Source organism: Saccostrea echinata, unplaced genomic scaffold (assembly GCF_033153115.1).
Source record: "Saccostrea echinata isolate AGI-Se365-2 ecotype Australia unplaced genomic scaffold, CSIRO_AGI_Sech_v1 ptg000005l, whole genome shotgun sequence".
NCBI lineage: Eukaryota > Metazoa > Mollusca > Bivalvia > Ostreida > Ostreidae > Saccostrea > Saccostrea echinata.
In genome coordinates, this window is record NW_026889754.1 from 10,268,270 (window position 1) to 10,285,199 (window position 16,930).

General features: G+C 32.6%; 1 pseudogene; it reads right to left on the reverse strand.

The window, feature by feature from the left end:
* Window positions 1-1,416: 1,416 nt before the first annotated feature.
* LOC133179874 (uncharacterized) lies at window positions 1,417-16,846 on the reverse strand (annotated as a pseudogene).
* Between the last annotated feature and the right edge of the window lie 84 nt (window positions 16,847-16,930).

Sequence of the window (16,930 nt, forward strand, 5' to 3'; positions counted from 1 at the left end):
GAACTCACTGTACATTGTCAAATATTTATTCCAGAGCTTTACCCCCTTATCGTCTTTGATCCATTTATGTACCACTTGTTTAAAATTACTCAAAGAATGTTTAACATTATCACAAGTGAAAAGGAAAGACATGAAAACTATACAAGTCAGTTGAACAAACATCATCAAAAGAGAGCTCTATATTACAATATATACACAAGTAGATTCACATTCACATAAATGGTAAATCTATTTCTAGAGTTTACATAAAGGAGTTTAGCTCTCTCATTTCTCATATCTAACATCATATGTATATAAATTTAAAATGTAATTAACAATTCTGAATTTAAAGTAAACGGCTTGTACTATGTACTAGAATTGAATCCCCTTCACACAAAGATGTTTTGTGATAAGTTTGGTTGCAATTAGTACAAAAATGTAAAATTAAACAGACAGACAGATGAACAGCTATACAAATAGACAATGGACGAATCGTAATCAGAAAAGCTCACACTGAATCAATTGTTCATGTGAGATAAAAATGCTCAAAGGATATGTAATGCTTCTTATCCTGAAAGTGCAAAGCTGTGCTTGTTCTCTAAATATTATGAGGCTTAATTTATGTTTTTGTTTTTTTTAAACACAGATGAAACCTGTGCTTTTAAAAGACTTTGTCCTACATTAAAAAAGTTCCGTTATCAATTATCCTGTTGCATTACCAAGAAAAACTTTTGACCCCATTTGACCAAATACATGTAGAATCGAAAACATATGGCAATGGTTATTTTAAGCTGAAGGCAAAGAAATAGACACACGGATAGATAAAATATTAAGTCAGAAGGACAACATAATAAGTTCCCCCCCCCTTTAATAAATTTTAGGATCTCATTTACAAGATTGCATCTGAAATATTTCAACAAGAGGCCCAGGGCCCACATCGCTCTCTTGAGTACTTTGGCTAGGAAAAAGCAAAAAAAAATATCATTTCAGTATTGAAAAGTTCAGAAGTATAAATATGACCAATCGCAGCTTTGCTGTTTTCAAGAAAAAAGATTTTTAAAGATTTTCCAATGTATTCCTTGTAAAACTTTGATCCCCATTGTGGCCTAACTTTACCCCCTAGGGTCATGATTTGAACAAACTTGAATTTACACTACTTGAGGATGCTTCCATATAATTATGCCCAATCATGGCATTGCTGTTCTTGAGAACAAGATTTTTAAAGATTTTCCCTATGTAGCCCTTCATTTGAATAGACTTGAACCCCCTTTACCCAAGAATACTTTATGGCAAGTTTGGTTGAAATTGGCCCAGTGGTTTTTGAGAAGATGAAAATCTGAAAAGTTTACAAGAACAACAGCGACAGACAAATTCGATCAGAAAAGCTCACTTGAGCCTTCGGCTTAGGTGAGCTAAAAATTTAAATGTACCATTTTTTCAAAATTAACTAAAATATACATCTGGGTTTTCCTCTTCCTCTGTTAGAATCCGCTGAAGATGCTCTGGCACTGCAGAAAGGTCGTCATCATTTTCAAGTGACTCTTGAGCATACTTCGGAATCTTTGAGAGGCCCCAAACAGCTCCTGTTCTTGAGTAGTTTCGTGGGTTGTTTGATGTCTCATCTAAGGTTTTGAGAAAATTCTCCCACCACGCAATATCTTCTTCTGACATCATATTTTTCCAAATCTTCATGTTCTTTCTGAGATTAGGGATGTCAATTTTTTCAAATGTTGCATTTAACACGGCGGGTTGTCTTGTTGGCATGCTGACAGAGCCATCTGATTTTTGATTAAAAAAGCTTCCATGCAGTGCTTTCCAACAATGGTCAACATTTTTGCGATAATAAATGTTGATATCCCCAGTTTCCTCATTCAGTCTGTATCTGAAATGAATATAAATATAGAAATTTTAATTTGTTTTCCTTTCGAAAAAGTAAGAGTTTAGATGTCAACTATGTTAAATGTTCCAAGAATGGCACAGTGGTTAAAGCATTTGCTCCGGAGTCGCAGAGAAAGGAGTTGATTCTTGCATTGCAGGTTCTGGATGGAAATTGAAAATGCAATCTTATTACCTTCTTTATATGTTTAAAATCTTCATTTGTTAACAAAGTTACTGTATACATGTAGGAAAGGTAATATAGAAATCCTTACTAGATACGACTGTGCCATACTCAGTACCAATTATAATCTGTGTGTCAAGTGACTCATACTAAAATAGAATTGTTCAGCTGAATTTTTAAATGATGCTAGTGCAAGGTCATATGCATGTTTTAAAGGAAAAAAAAAGATGCACATTAAGAAAGGTTTACATCGTCTCCGAAAAGTGCTGGGAGGTAGTTAGTGCTATTTGGGAAGTACTAGCAAATCTGCCAAAAATGTGTACAATAGCTAAGAATCCCTACTTCGCTTTATTTTTGTTATGAATAAAGTTATGAAATCATCAGCTCCATGCACTTTTTAAAATAAACATTATATAAGCAATTGATAATCCATAATTCAGCTCAAACAGACTAGTCTATGCCCTTGCACTTTTGGGGCTCATTAGGAATATTCTCATCATGAAAGCAATATTCTTTATATTCCCTGTTGCTATGCAGCCTCATAGCAACTAGATAAATTGATATACATGTATCTATATAATTGTTTTTAAAAAATCCGTTTGTTTTATTGATTAAATTTATAAATTGACAATGGTTACATATTTATTTAAGGATTTTTGTAATTATTAAACCAGTGAATCTACTCCTCTGGATCACTTGTGCCGCGTCATACCAAGGCTAGTGACGTCATTTATGGCACAAGAGTAAGGTCTTATTACTTGGCAGTATTGTTATCAAATATTGTGATTTTTCAGGATTTTATAAATAATCAATAAAATAAATCAATGCAATTTGTTTTATATATATATATATATATATTAGGGATGTCAACGAATAGTCGACTATTCGACTGTCAGTCGAATGGACCGACGATCGAATAATGAAACGACATTAGAATATTATAATTTAAAAAATGCAATTAAAGAGTGATAACGATATGGAATTTTCATTACAAAATTGAGAAACCGTCTTTCCTCGAAGACAATTGATAAGATAATTTTCCTCTATAAAAAACTTGATTTTCCGTGTGTGTATAGAAAGTAGAGTAATTATAAATGCTTCATTACCGCGAGAATTATCTATCAGTTACTGCTTGTGTTGTTTTTGTAATAAATCAGCCATCAATATATTTACTGGGCTTTGTTTGTAAAATAATTAATTGGACTTGATTTTATACGTTGTACCAATTATCTTTTATTTTAAGATTGCTCAAATGCAAGGAACAAACCATAGCTGTGATATGTTTTGACGCTAATTATTAAAACAATTCGCTTGCATTTTTAAACTGTTAATAATTAAGGACATTCTGATAGCCAGAGCAATCAATTAATGAATAAGCAGTTACTAACTGTTTAATAATTTAACAACCACCTGGCGTTTGGAAAGTGTGAAATTACCCCCCCCCCCAATTTATTTCATAATAAGCTTTAAAAAATATCGGCTAGCAATTTTTGAATGCTCACTCTGCATGTACAGACCAATTTATGAATTCGATTGATGGGGAAATCATAAATTTTGGAGAATTAGATTTCTAATTTTTTTTTTCAAATAATCATGCTATCAAACGTTACGTTGCATTAATTCTTATGTTACTTTTTAAACATATTTAAGTAAAGGGGTTTTTGAGTTATAAATACGTCAAGTACCAGTGAAGTTTGAAATAAAATTTTATTTTCAGAAAATGTTCCGAATAATCGACTATCGTTCGAATAATGGAATCGAATAATCGACTAAGGAAAATAAATATTTTGACATCCCTAATATATATATATATATATATATATATATATATATATATATATATATATATATATATATATATATATATATGCATCATCATGTGGTTAAATTGAATGTTGTTGTTTGTTAATGTTTTTATTACATCACAATTAAACTTCCCATATGTGACCTCAGACCCTCTGTAACATATTATGTGAGTTTGAATCCCACTGTGGGACGTGGAATCAGGCCTTTGGAGGAGATTATATAAACTGAAGTATCGTGTCTCAGTAGGTGCTGGTACGACAAAAGACCCCTCACTGCTCAAAGCTCTTAAGTGCCAAGTACAGATCCATATTTGCTGCCCTCCACCGGCAAGTGGTGGCATCTCATAATGAGTGAAAATTCTCAAAGGGACGTTGAGCAACAAACATTCAAACATATCAACAACTGCAGATTAAGATTGATTCTTAGACAATACAATAATTAAATACCTGAATGTATTTGTCCTTGTGTGATGTTTAACACCTCTTAGATGAGGACTTAACCAACCCGAGATATCAAAACAACTTCCGAGCTCTTCTGCATCATAGAGAATGTTGCTAAGTACTGGTAAAGTTGTAGCATCCTTATGCCTCAAATGGTCTGCGATAACACTAAACATTTGGTCTATATCTTCTTGTGTATGGCCCACATGTAGAAAAGATAACTGAACCTGTGAAAAGTTTATATCAGCATTTAATATTTCTAGTCCATCAGATACTTTGCTTGTTGTAAAGATATGTCAATACAAGAGGTCCATGGGCAACAACGCTCACCCGAGTTACTTTGGCCCTGCTGACCTGCATCAGATCCCCCCCCCCCCCTCCTCCAAGAAGATTTTTATAGATTTTTTATTAATACATGTATTTCAATCTAAACTTTGAAACTATGATTCCGTATCTTGGCTCCAGCCTACCCCCCAAGGCTTGATTTGAACAATTTAGAATCTATACTAACTAAGAAACCTTCCAAATAAGTTTCAGCTCTTTTGGACAACTGTTTCTTGAGAAGATTTTTTAATGACTGCACTCTATTTTTGCCGTTTGTTGATTATCTCCACTTGAAAGTAGGCTTGGCCCTTCATTTTAACAATTAGGTATTCCCTTCAAATAGTGATGCGTTGTACAAACTTTGGTTAAAATTAATCCAGTGGTTCTTGAGAAGAAGTTTAAAATGTCAAAGTCTACAGATTGGCAGAAGGATGAACACCAGACACCAGGTGATCAGAAAAGCCCACTTGAGCTTTCAGCTCAGGTGAGCTAAAAAACTTTACATTCAGTGCATTAAAATCTGCTTATGTATTGTGTATAGTTAATGAAATTACCTCGTAAAAAATCCGTCTTCTGACTAACAGTTCCAAGAAAGAGAGTACATACTTGTTTTTGTTCTCCCTAAAGCAGTTGTCTGCTTGAAGATGCAGAACAGGTGGCAATGGTTTTCCCTATTAAAGAAGGTTTTTTAAATTTATAAGAAGTTGAACAATTTAATCAAAGCAGTTGTATGTAGAAACATAGATTGTCATACTAAATTATAATATATTTCAATACCTTTGAATGATTCCAAAGAACTTTAAGAAGAACATTCAGTGTTAGATTGGAATCATGCTTATACTGGTGGAAATCTGTGTACAGAATCTTCTTATTGCGGCTATGGCTTAGGACCCCAGTCACGTGAACATTTGTCTTGTAGCTGCGAATTCCTACAGTTGCAAAATATAAAAAAAAATTCCAATACGATATAAGAATTTACGATATACTTTATCAATTCACAGTAATAAGTTACAAGAAGTATTTGATTTGAAATTAATAATTGTAAAAACAATACTAGCTAAATCCTTACAAAAATATTGACCTCTGTAAAGGAGAAACTTAAGATGTACTGTTCTACAGTATAATAAAGAAGTGCTGTAAATCACATGTGGATTGATCTTTCTCAAAAATTATAAAGAACTTTTAGAAAATTTAAATTCACCAATTTTTTTCTTAAGTCGGTAAGATCAAAACAATCATATTTCCTCAACTTTGTAGAACCATTCCTCACAATAAATAAAAAAGTAGCTTTTTTATATTACAGACAACTGCTTTTTCAATAAAGAAGGAAATAGTTAATTTTGTATCTGGGGACAGGTCATGACCTATGACCTATCATTGGGTCGTATTTTGGCTGATTGTGTGTCATACCAATGGTTAGGCCTTTGGTTTTTGATATTAAATTTGAAAGGGGGGGGATTTATGTGTACATGTAACTGAACTTATAACTTACATTGGGATATGTAATTAACCCCACCCCCAGTGATTTGTACCTTTGAACCATTAAGTAGACCCAACTGCTGCCTCCTTATAATTTTGAGAACCCTTTGCTTTACAGGTATCAAACATAGAACACTGGTAATTGCTAGAAACATTGTAAAAGAAATTAATGAAAGTTGAACAAGAAAAAAAAATATTGGTTAAAAATTTTGAGTTATACTGGTTTATAGTTGATATGACCTTTAGTGCTGACACTAGTTGATGCGAGTGTATATGTTTAACAAAACTCTTAGAAGTAATCTCTATAGTTAGAGGAGTTTTAAAGAGGATTTGCTGTACCATATTGGCATTAACATGTAGTTTAAAAGTTTCTTGATATTTATAGTAATACATACCTTACTTTGTCTTCCCTTGAAATGGGGAATGTTTGTTTTAGATTGATCCATTCCATCAATGATTAAGCTAAGGTACTTGTCTGGCCTGCGTCTGCTTACAACCTTTCTCCTATAATATGCTGTCTTTTCCTTCCTAGATTAAAACATAAAAATTCTCACAATCAAATCAACAAAAAACAGATACATGCATATACCAATACAAGACTGCATACAGTATAAGCATATAAATATAAAGGTTCTTAATTATTTTTAATGTATTTTAAGCACTGGATTTGAATAAAAAGTAAGTCTGGTAAATAATAGCATTTATTTAAGAAATAAATAATAAGTTTCAAAAGTTCACAGGGAAATGAACTTGGTTGGTCACAGAAGCCTGAAGGGCTTCCCGGTAAACTTGATCACATATCAACCAATGTCATTTCCCTGTGAACATTTAGTCCCCTCTCAACAAAGTTGAAGGGGATATAGTAATGCACTGGTGTGTGAGAGAGTGAATGAGTGCATGCATAATACACAGATACATATTTGGGGATTGATGTGCTAATTTTGAAGGGGATGCTCCACTTTTCTGTGTCCTTGTTAACCTCTTTATTTCTTACTTATATAAATAATACTTTAATAGAAATATTACAAGATCAACTTCTCATATCACTATGTTATGACAAGCAATGGCCTAAAATTATTTAAACAATGAAATGCTTTCTTTGGTTGTAAGTATGGATCATGGGAATAAATATTGCAGCTAAATTGCAGAACTAGATGTGTCGTAACGCCATTAATCCCCCCGCAGGCAGCCAAAATTTGAAATGCCATATTTAGTTTTTAATAATTTGCTCATTTTTTTTTCCAAGTTCAAGGGGCATAACTAGCATGTTAACCTTATTAAGGTGGCTTTATGCTTCGATGCTTATACTTTTTATGACACTGCGTAACAAGATGGCAATTTAAATGTTTGGTGAAATTGTTTGTACATGTATAGATCGATTTGGCCAACTATTATCATTTCATTAGAAATTTCATAAGATATTAGTAGTACATATATTAAGTGGATATAAATATTAATTCATGAAAGTTTCATAGCTTCAACATTTAAATGTTGCAATCAAATTCAGGATATTTCTGTTTATAATCACAACAATCTCTATTTTTAGCTAATCTTACTACTGGATTTAAAGAGATAAATTCTTTATATATTATATATGTGATGTCAAATGAGTAGTATTTAATTAAATGTCCGTATCAGTTAAGGCCTACAAACCTTCAAATGAAGATTCTTTTGGGTTTAGAAAAAAAAGTGCATTTTTAATACTGTTTAAACCATTCTTCAAACAACGGGAATACCTAATACTAGGCAGGCATCTAATGAGTAAAAAAAATACCCATTTTTTCAAGTTTTCTATCCCTGTAATCACTATCTATTTAGTTATCAATTTGGTTACAGAACTGTTATGAATTTTACAACTTTTAATACAATGACCTTGAACTTGCCAGAATGACTTTTGGTCAATCTCTGTACCAGGTATAAGCTTCCAATGATTCTATAATATAAGTTAATAATCCAGACAAGATTGCTTAGACAGACAGCTAGACAGACAGACAGACAGGCAGATGGCAAGGTGATTCCTAAATACATGCACCTCCAAACTTTGTTAAAAGGGTGGAGGTATAATGAATGTACATGTACCATTAAATTCTATTGATGCTGTTCACATTTTTCGAAAGAAATATATATACTTACATTTGCCTGTGAAGATGATCTTGTTTCTTAGTCAATATGCTTCTTTTTTTCTCTGGATTCAATTGTTTATGCAACTCCCTGTCAAGTTTATCACATGTTGTACATCTTGTGAATAAGCTACTCTGAAAATTAACAAATGAATTTCTAAGCTTATTGACACACCAATAAAATAAGTATACAGGTACATTTACAATAATGAAAGCACATTGTTAATTTAAGGGGGGGGGGGAGGGGGTGCTCAAAAGTAACTGAACCATAAATTTAAAAAAAAAGTAAGCATAAACTACTAGTATATAATAAAGTACTTGATATGTTACATTTTTTCTAGTAGTTCACGTACATTTAAAATATAGGTCACCCGTCGAACAATAATAATTGGTTTGTTTTCTTTAAATGCTAAAAAATTTAACCTCATTAACTTCAATATAAATTTGGTTAATTATTTCACAAATTCCTATGATATTGAACATGTTGAATATTATAATATGTTGTGAAATTGACTTTGGTGTGCATAAATCAATGCAATTATTCAACTAAACTAAATTAAAGATACATCTGTATGTAATATATCATATTTAGCACTGAGTTCTGTTAATATTGCACTTCTCAAATTTGAATTGTGTTTAAAAATAGTCTAAGAATGCAGTCTTATCAATATCATTAAAGCTGCATCATGTTTTAAGTGTGAGCCAATAAAAATTACATATGTAATTTCTATACGGAGACCAGATTTGTTTCTCTTACCAGTTTTATTCTTACATGCGAGTAATGATCATTCCAGATGTTCAAAAAGGTTTGGTGTGATACACACTCTTTATCATCCAGCTCCATTTCCATTTTATATGCTTGATATATTTCATTCTTACGAAGTCCAAAAGGAAGCCAGATCTCTTGAACATGCGGAGGATTCTCTCCCCTTGATGCTACATTCTCTCCAAACCAATTCAGTGCTTCCATTTTTTTCTCTCCCAGTGATGCTTGTCGATGACGTGGAACTTCTTTTTTCATCCATATCCTCCTTTGTCTATAGAAGACGGATTTTGAAAGACCATGGGCAATTAACCAGCTCCTGAGGCAGACAGAATGACCCCTTAACTTGAAGACAAATTTTCCTCTCCTTAAACTTTGGAAAACTTCAAAATTTTTTCTGAACCAATGTGTCGTGTCCTTTGGATTTAAACTCCATAATGCATAATGGCACTCCTCAGCTACGTTAAGGAGGTTGGATCCTGCCATCAAAAGTAATGAGCATTTTTTATCAAGTATATTTTTAGAATTTAGACACATAGCTTATTTAAAAATCAAAACAAAAAACGGAGGTCAATGCGCTTCTTTTGGCGCTACAGAGCATTTAGTTTGACCTTTTTGCACCCTAAATACGTCTTACATATAAACCAATTTTAAAAGTTTTTCCTCCAATATTTTTTATTCAAATAAATTATGGGAACAAACACAGTCTTATGTCATCTTGAATAGACACATTAAAATTTGTGACAATGAAAAAAATTTTCAAATTACTCCGCATGTTCAATAATTTGACCTTTTTGCACTCAGAAAATTTCATTTTTCTGGCATTAAAAATTTAACAAGCAAAAATGTCATTTGAAAGTAATGACATTTTACTGAATTTAAGAAGAATAGTTTAAAGTATCTTATATATTCAGAAAAGAAAATTAAAAGTGGGGGTCTATGATGTTAATTTTTAGATATTTCTAAAATAGTGCTAATTTTAAGCTGAAAAAAGGGATATTTTTTTCTTGACTTTCACAATATATTTGCTATATTTATCAAATATGATGATAGAATTCATGACAGTTTATTTAGTATATAATTTAGGACCAGTATAAAACAGTTCACTGCACAAAATAACTCTGTGTGCAGACTGCATGGAAAAATAGGAATTCAAACTTAACATACTTTAAATACTTGGAAAGAGAAAAAATGATCATTTTCTTCTTAAAAACCTTCCGCCACAAAATATAGTTCCTCACTTTATTCTTTTGGTATGGAATTTAATCATGGAGTTTTAACTGAATATAGTTTAATTGGCATTGTAGAATCCAAAAATATTGTAAGAATTAAAACTTTATGCAGAATGTTTGAAATATAGGTTAAGATATAAATCTGCTCAAAAGCTCAGGAGCGAACCTCGTTAAGGAAGGCCTGAGTTCACATTTGTGATGCACTGTATGGGAAGTTTCATTGTGACGTCATTAAAAATTTCACAAGCAACAAAAATCTATTTAACTACATGATAATGCATAAATGAAAACTTGCATTCATTTATTTTATCAATTATTTATAAAAGAATGTAAAATCAGAACATTTGATAACAATACTGCCGAGTAATTAGAAGCAAATCTTATGTCAGAAATGACGTCACTAACCTTGACTTGACGCAGTACAAGTGATCCAGAGGAGTGGATCCATTGGTTTAATAATTACAAAAATGCTTAAATAAATATAAAACCATCGCAAATGTTTAAATCTAATCAATAAAATTGAAAGTCAATAATTTATTTGAAACACATATGTAGATTATTATTTTATCTAGGTGCTATGGAGCCGCACAACGACAGAGAATGTCAAGAATATTGCTAACACGATAATTATATTCCTAATTAACCTCAAAAGTGCAAGGGCATAGACTACACTGTTTGTGCTGAAATACGGAATATCAATTGCATATATCATGTATATTTTAAAAAGTGCTGGGAGCTGATTATGGTCGGTGTAGCATTATATTTATTCATGACAGAATTAAAGCAAAGTAGGAATTTTTAGCTATTGCGCAGCTAGGTTAAGGACTCCCATATATACGTCAGTATATGCAGAGGTTCGGGAAAGCTATTATGACGTCACGTTAAATCAATACAAATGAATCTCGATGAATAAATGCTGTATGTTCTTTTTAAAACCCACTAAATACTTTCGTTTCTTATAAATATTATAAAGATAAATGGGTGTGCAATTTATCTTGCCATAATAGCGCTTAGCGTAAGTAGAATGAAAGCCAGCTTGATTTCGCTGTACTTACTAAGATGACGTCATTTCTTAGTTTGACACGCAGTTTCTCTGTACTTGAGGCGTGGATCAAGCTTTTATCGTAGCTTGTAAAAATAAAAATAGATACGAAACACGCGTAGTCGGACCAAAAGAAAGACATATCCTGAAATATATTAGTCCACATTTTACTGTCAAACTAAATTGATAATGTGTAGACTTTATATAAAGCCGTAGGGAGCACATTTGTACAGTAACATGCTAGAATGACAGGTCCAGCCCCTCGAAAATATCAAAAGTTCAACGATATCCGCTTCACTATAAATTCCGAATTTTTAAACATGTGTAGCTATTATACCTACTATTCTGAAAGGTGCTGGGAGCTGGTTGTGCATTGTTTATTTATTCTGTAATGTAACATCATTTCAATGCGTATTACATTTTTGTCTGGAGTTTATAGAAAGACAGCTAAATTTTAAACAATTCTCGAGCATGAGGAAGTTGCTCCCAGCACTTTTCGTGTTAAGGAATTTGTCTCAAAGAAAACACAATCAATTTCATAGCGGAAAGATACCCGTATATCGTTGAACTTTTACGATCTTTGTAGTGGTACATATATCTTCTAATTTTAAACCTGTCACGTGACAAACAGCTGATGTAAGCGATGTCGCTTTGGCCGAACTCAGCAGAGACTCGATATATATACACGTGCAAACACCACAATTTACATTTATCAAAAGTAATGCTGTTAAAAAAAAATATTAAAATTATATTCATTTTCCCTGAATATATTAAGGCGTATATCTCATGGGCGTCCTTAACCTAGCTGCGTGTACGCATTTTCAGCAAAATTACGAGCATTTCCGAAGCAGTTCAAACTAGCTCCCAGCACTTTTCGGGTAGCAGATGTAAATCTTTTTTAATGTGTAACAATTTTTCTCTCCAAAAACATGCGTATGCCCTTGCACTAGTGTCATTTTCTACATTCAGCTTATCAATTCTATTTTTATACCAGTCACGTGACACACAGCTGATACATGCGATATAAATGGTACTGTGTGCGGACCCAAACCTATCCATTATGGATATCTATATTACCTTTCCTACATGTAAACAGTTACTTTGTTATAAAGATTTTTAAAAATAATACATTTTAAGAAGGTACTTAGATCGCATTTTTCATTTCCTTCCTTAACATAGCTGAGTCCTCTATCATCTCTTTAGAGTAAAATGTCCTACCTGTGCATCTCTTTGGACAATCACACTGCTCTGCAGTGGCCTTTTTCAGTGTAGCTTTCGATGTTTTTTCTTTTGAAGCTTTAAAGACCATTCACCTGAAATATATTATAAAGGTTTCCAGTGCCAACAAAAATATACATAGACTATTTTATAGCCAGTAATTTTCACATGAATGAAATAAGAATAATTTATGAAACAAGTTCAAAGAAGAAATAATACACACTCTTATAGTTTGCCTGAAAAAAATAGTCATTACTTAATAAAAATCAAAGACCATTATTAATAATATAAATAAATGCAAAACAATTCGAAATACATGAAAATGCAGGTCAAGAGAACAATTTGGTCATTCTTGCACCATAAACTCAACACTGAAACTCTTACAAAAATATCCCGCCTTAAAATTGTCAAAGTTAGCGTAAATCATAGTTTCTTCGAGAAAATGTAAAAATGTACAAAATCTACAAAATCTCTAGAATCCAGGAGCTTAAGGGGGCTTCACCCCCTGGACCCACTGGGGGCCTCAAGGCAGCCCCAGACCCCCTGACTACTTTTTTGCACCCCCTCTTACTTCAATTCCTGGATCCGCGCCTGGATATATCTGCCAAACCGTATTTGGCATTGACATCCAAATTCCAAATTGAAAGAACAGAAAAAGTGAAATTAATAAAAATATCATAAATAATGTTTAAACAAGTTTTTTTTTCTATGTCGTAGAGATAAAATACTAATATTAAGATCAAACTAAATTAAACTTATAAGCTGTTGAACAGATGATCAATCCTCCAGTATGATTTTTACAATATATTTGGAACCCCCAGTGAGCTGTGTCTAATCTGCCTGTGTAAATGGGTGGAGTTTCATTCAAATCCAAGCTAACAAATAACATACCAACATGTTGGCACGTGTATAATCTACTAGAAGTTTTAATCAAATTACGTTTTTACTGGTATTTCACATGTATCTGTATTGTGCAGACACGTGTTGTTGCGTTCTATTTACATAACAATGCAATAAAGGTGAATTTTCGCGATCATTTACTTCTTTGATCCGCGCCTCTTATGTATACGCAGACAAATTTTTCTATTAATTAGAAAAACGAGATGTAACGGCTGTAAGGTAATTAATTATATTGAATAACATATTAATGAATAAGAGTTATAATTTATTGGTATTTTAAACTTGTTAAAGTATTCTTTTATAGACGGAAACGATTTTCCGGTGTTCCATGTTGTTTTGGCGGATACCCATGGCAAGAAAACTCGTCCGGTAAAGCTTTGGCTTGAACTCAATAAAAGTGCAATTAACGCTGATCACTCAAATACCCATGATGAGAGTGATTCGAGACAACTGATGGCAACAGCTTTGAGAGGTGGATCTAGAGTTCTTCAGCTTCCCTTGTTGAAGTCAAAACTTCTAAATGTTATTAAATATCATTGTAAGTTTTTTTTTCTTTTTAAAATGCATATTTGGAATGGAATTTAATTAATGCTAGTCGTATTCAATTCAACCCACACAAATACTTATTTGAACTTTATGCCTATTATTTCAAGCAGTCCCGAACCCGACCTTCTTTTTCCCATATGTACACCGTCTCGCCACTGTAGGTCTTATCTGTTTCATATGCTCTAAACTGATTATCTTGATTCATTTAAAATATGAGAAAACCCAAATAAGAAGTTTATCAGAAAATCGGCATTTTTATTTTACATCAATCAAATAACACAAGCTATTTTCTACTCGGCACTTTGCCACACCAAAAAAAAAAAAATGTCCACTGTACCCGATATTTATTAAAAGAGAATTCTTGTTTTTTATAGATTTAATTTTCTTGCAGTTTCTTCTTTTTTTTCAATTCAAATTATATGGAAACATTCTAGAAAGTAGAAAGGCCTCTAAATATTCAGTGATCAATTAGCCTGCTATTTTCATATTTGTTTAATTTCAATTTTTTATTTCTTTTTTTTTAATCGATTTTTATTTCAGAGTACAAAATATAAAGAACACCCCCCCCCCCCAAAAAAAAGCAGAACAGAGATTGAAAGCCTCAGATTGTTCAGTTCCTGCTGTTAAGTTTAAACGTTTTAAATTTAGGATCCCTTCCTCAAAACTGCAGATATAGATAGCCTCGCACCGCGCTCATGGGAATATCAAAGATTAGCCTAAGGGTTAATTCCGCTTTGGTTATGTTCTGTCTAAATCTAAATCGGAGAAAATGCGCAGAATTTCTTTGGATGGTTCCCCAGGGGTATATAAGTGAGCAAGCATTCTACAGGGATTCCAAATTTTTGGGTTGTTCCAGGGATAAGATGTAGGTAAAATTTTAAGAACTACGGGGATTTTTTTTCTTTATACTACCACACAGTAACTTGAAGAAAGCTAAAGCCTATAGTTATCTATTAGAGTCTTTAATAAATTAGGGAAGTATGAAGTTAAATATTTTGGGGGAATTAAGAGTTAAGTCGACTGCAGTATTGTATTTTTATTGGCTGAATTTTATCACTGATGAAATTTCATTTAATTTGTTAATTAGAGATTAATACAAAATAAACCACCATCTCAAGTTATTTAAAACGTATTTTAATATACTGGAATCTATCATTTAATTTAAAATCAGTTGGTTTAAAGTTCAGTAAATTTTAGGTTAATTGTTCACAGTACCGTCTATACATCTTAGCGTTATTTTGAGTGCCATCCCGTTATACATTTATTATAATATATTTAGGTCAACTGTACTCTTGAAGTTTTATGGATGGCTCAAGGTATTTCCTTGGAGGATGTGGGGGTGTTCTATACAAAGTATTTTCATAGGCACTGCCAGGCAGAAGGTCTGGGGCTGCCTTGAGGTCTCTTAAAGGTCCAAGATGCTTCTAAATTTTGAATTTAAGTCATTGTTATCTTTTAATTAACCTCCATATATAGACATTTTAGTCTTAAGTATAAAATTTTCTTGAAAGGCTATTTTTGTAAAATAAAAACAGCAGATAATTTATTGCATCTTTTTTTCACAGTGGGCGAGGAAGATGGTTGTTTGGGGGGGGGGGGGGCAGGCAAAAATAAATAACTTGGTGACAAAGAAAAAAAAAACTTAAATGGTAAAGGGGAGTATAGGGAAAATAACTTAACTATTTGGGTAGAGATACAAAGGATTAAGGTGGTGGGGCAACCTTTCTTTGAAAATATAATTCTAAACTGACATTGCTATAACAGCAAGTCAGTTCTCAGAAATAAAATGGCACCCCAGCATACCACAGGCCTGATTAGAAAAATTTGTTCAAAAGCCATGCATATATAGATTACAATAAATTGCCTCTTTTTTATTAAATACAGGGTTTTCTGCAAAAATGTACAGGTACATGTATAGCCCCCAAGTCTGTCAACCAGCTTTATACCAGAGAGCTAGAACCACCTAATGTCTGAGAGAAATTGTCTTAAAATGGTTTTGGTATTAATCTAACCGTGAGAGGTCTGCATTGTAGAATATGACAATTTATAGGAAAACATTTCTCTTGTGATATAGATTGCTTGAAATCAAGTACAATCGTGAAAATTTGATTGTACAAAATTCCCAAAACTTGTATTAAATAATAACTGTAAATTCATCTGGTGCTATTCACATTTTACAAATTTTTCCCTTCATATCCATGCATGACTAAATTTTTTTTGGAAATTATGGACAGGGTGTGTGACTGCTCCCTAAAATTATTCACATATTCTAGGAGGAATGCTGTCCAAACTGTATTTTGGGGGAACAAAAATCTCAATTATTAATCATTATAACTTTAATTAATAGGTTACTTTTATCACCAGAACACAATTTCTAAAATACAAAATTTATCCAACACATTGATTTAATTAAAAATTGCATTTCTCTATGAAACCAGCTCTTTGACTGAAAGATGTGGTATATATAGTTCTAACAAGAGCAAGATTAATGCCACAATGTACATTCTTTCACATTGATACTTATATATATTAAACAAAAGAAAGTTTTTGAAAAGAATGACTTACTTTTTGATTTCTTCGGAGTACTGGTCATCAAGGTTTCAGTAAAGTGCACATTTCCAAACGGTTGTGAATCTGTTGAACTCCCACTTGTGTGCAAATCAGATGAAATAAGTGAAACCTCCTTGCTTATGCTATTGCTTTGTTCACTGAAATATTCATACAAATCTTCATCGCAAACGGTGGGCGCACGAATGGCAGGTGGTGTATCGTCGCGAAAAGAGAATATATCACCAGATGCATTATTTTGAGACACAGAATTAAAGGAATGTTCAAAATTTGATATTTCCTGTAATGATTTGTCAGCATGGTCAGTATAAATGTTAATATGATCTAAGGAAGACTCATATTCCTCTGCTTCAATGAGACAATCACCCATTTCTAGCTAAGTAACAAGTGTTACAAGCAACCTGATCTCTGATACTACAAACATCAAATGTCAATCACAAACTGGATGCTGATA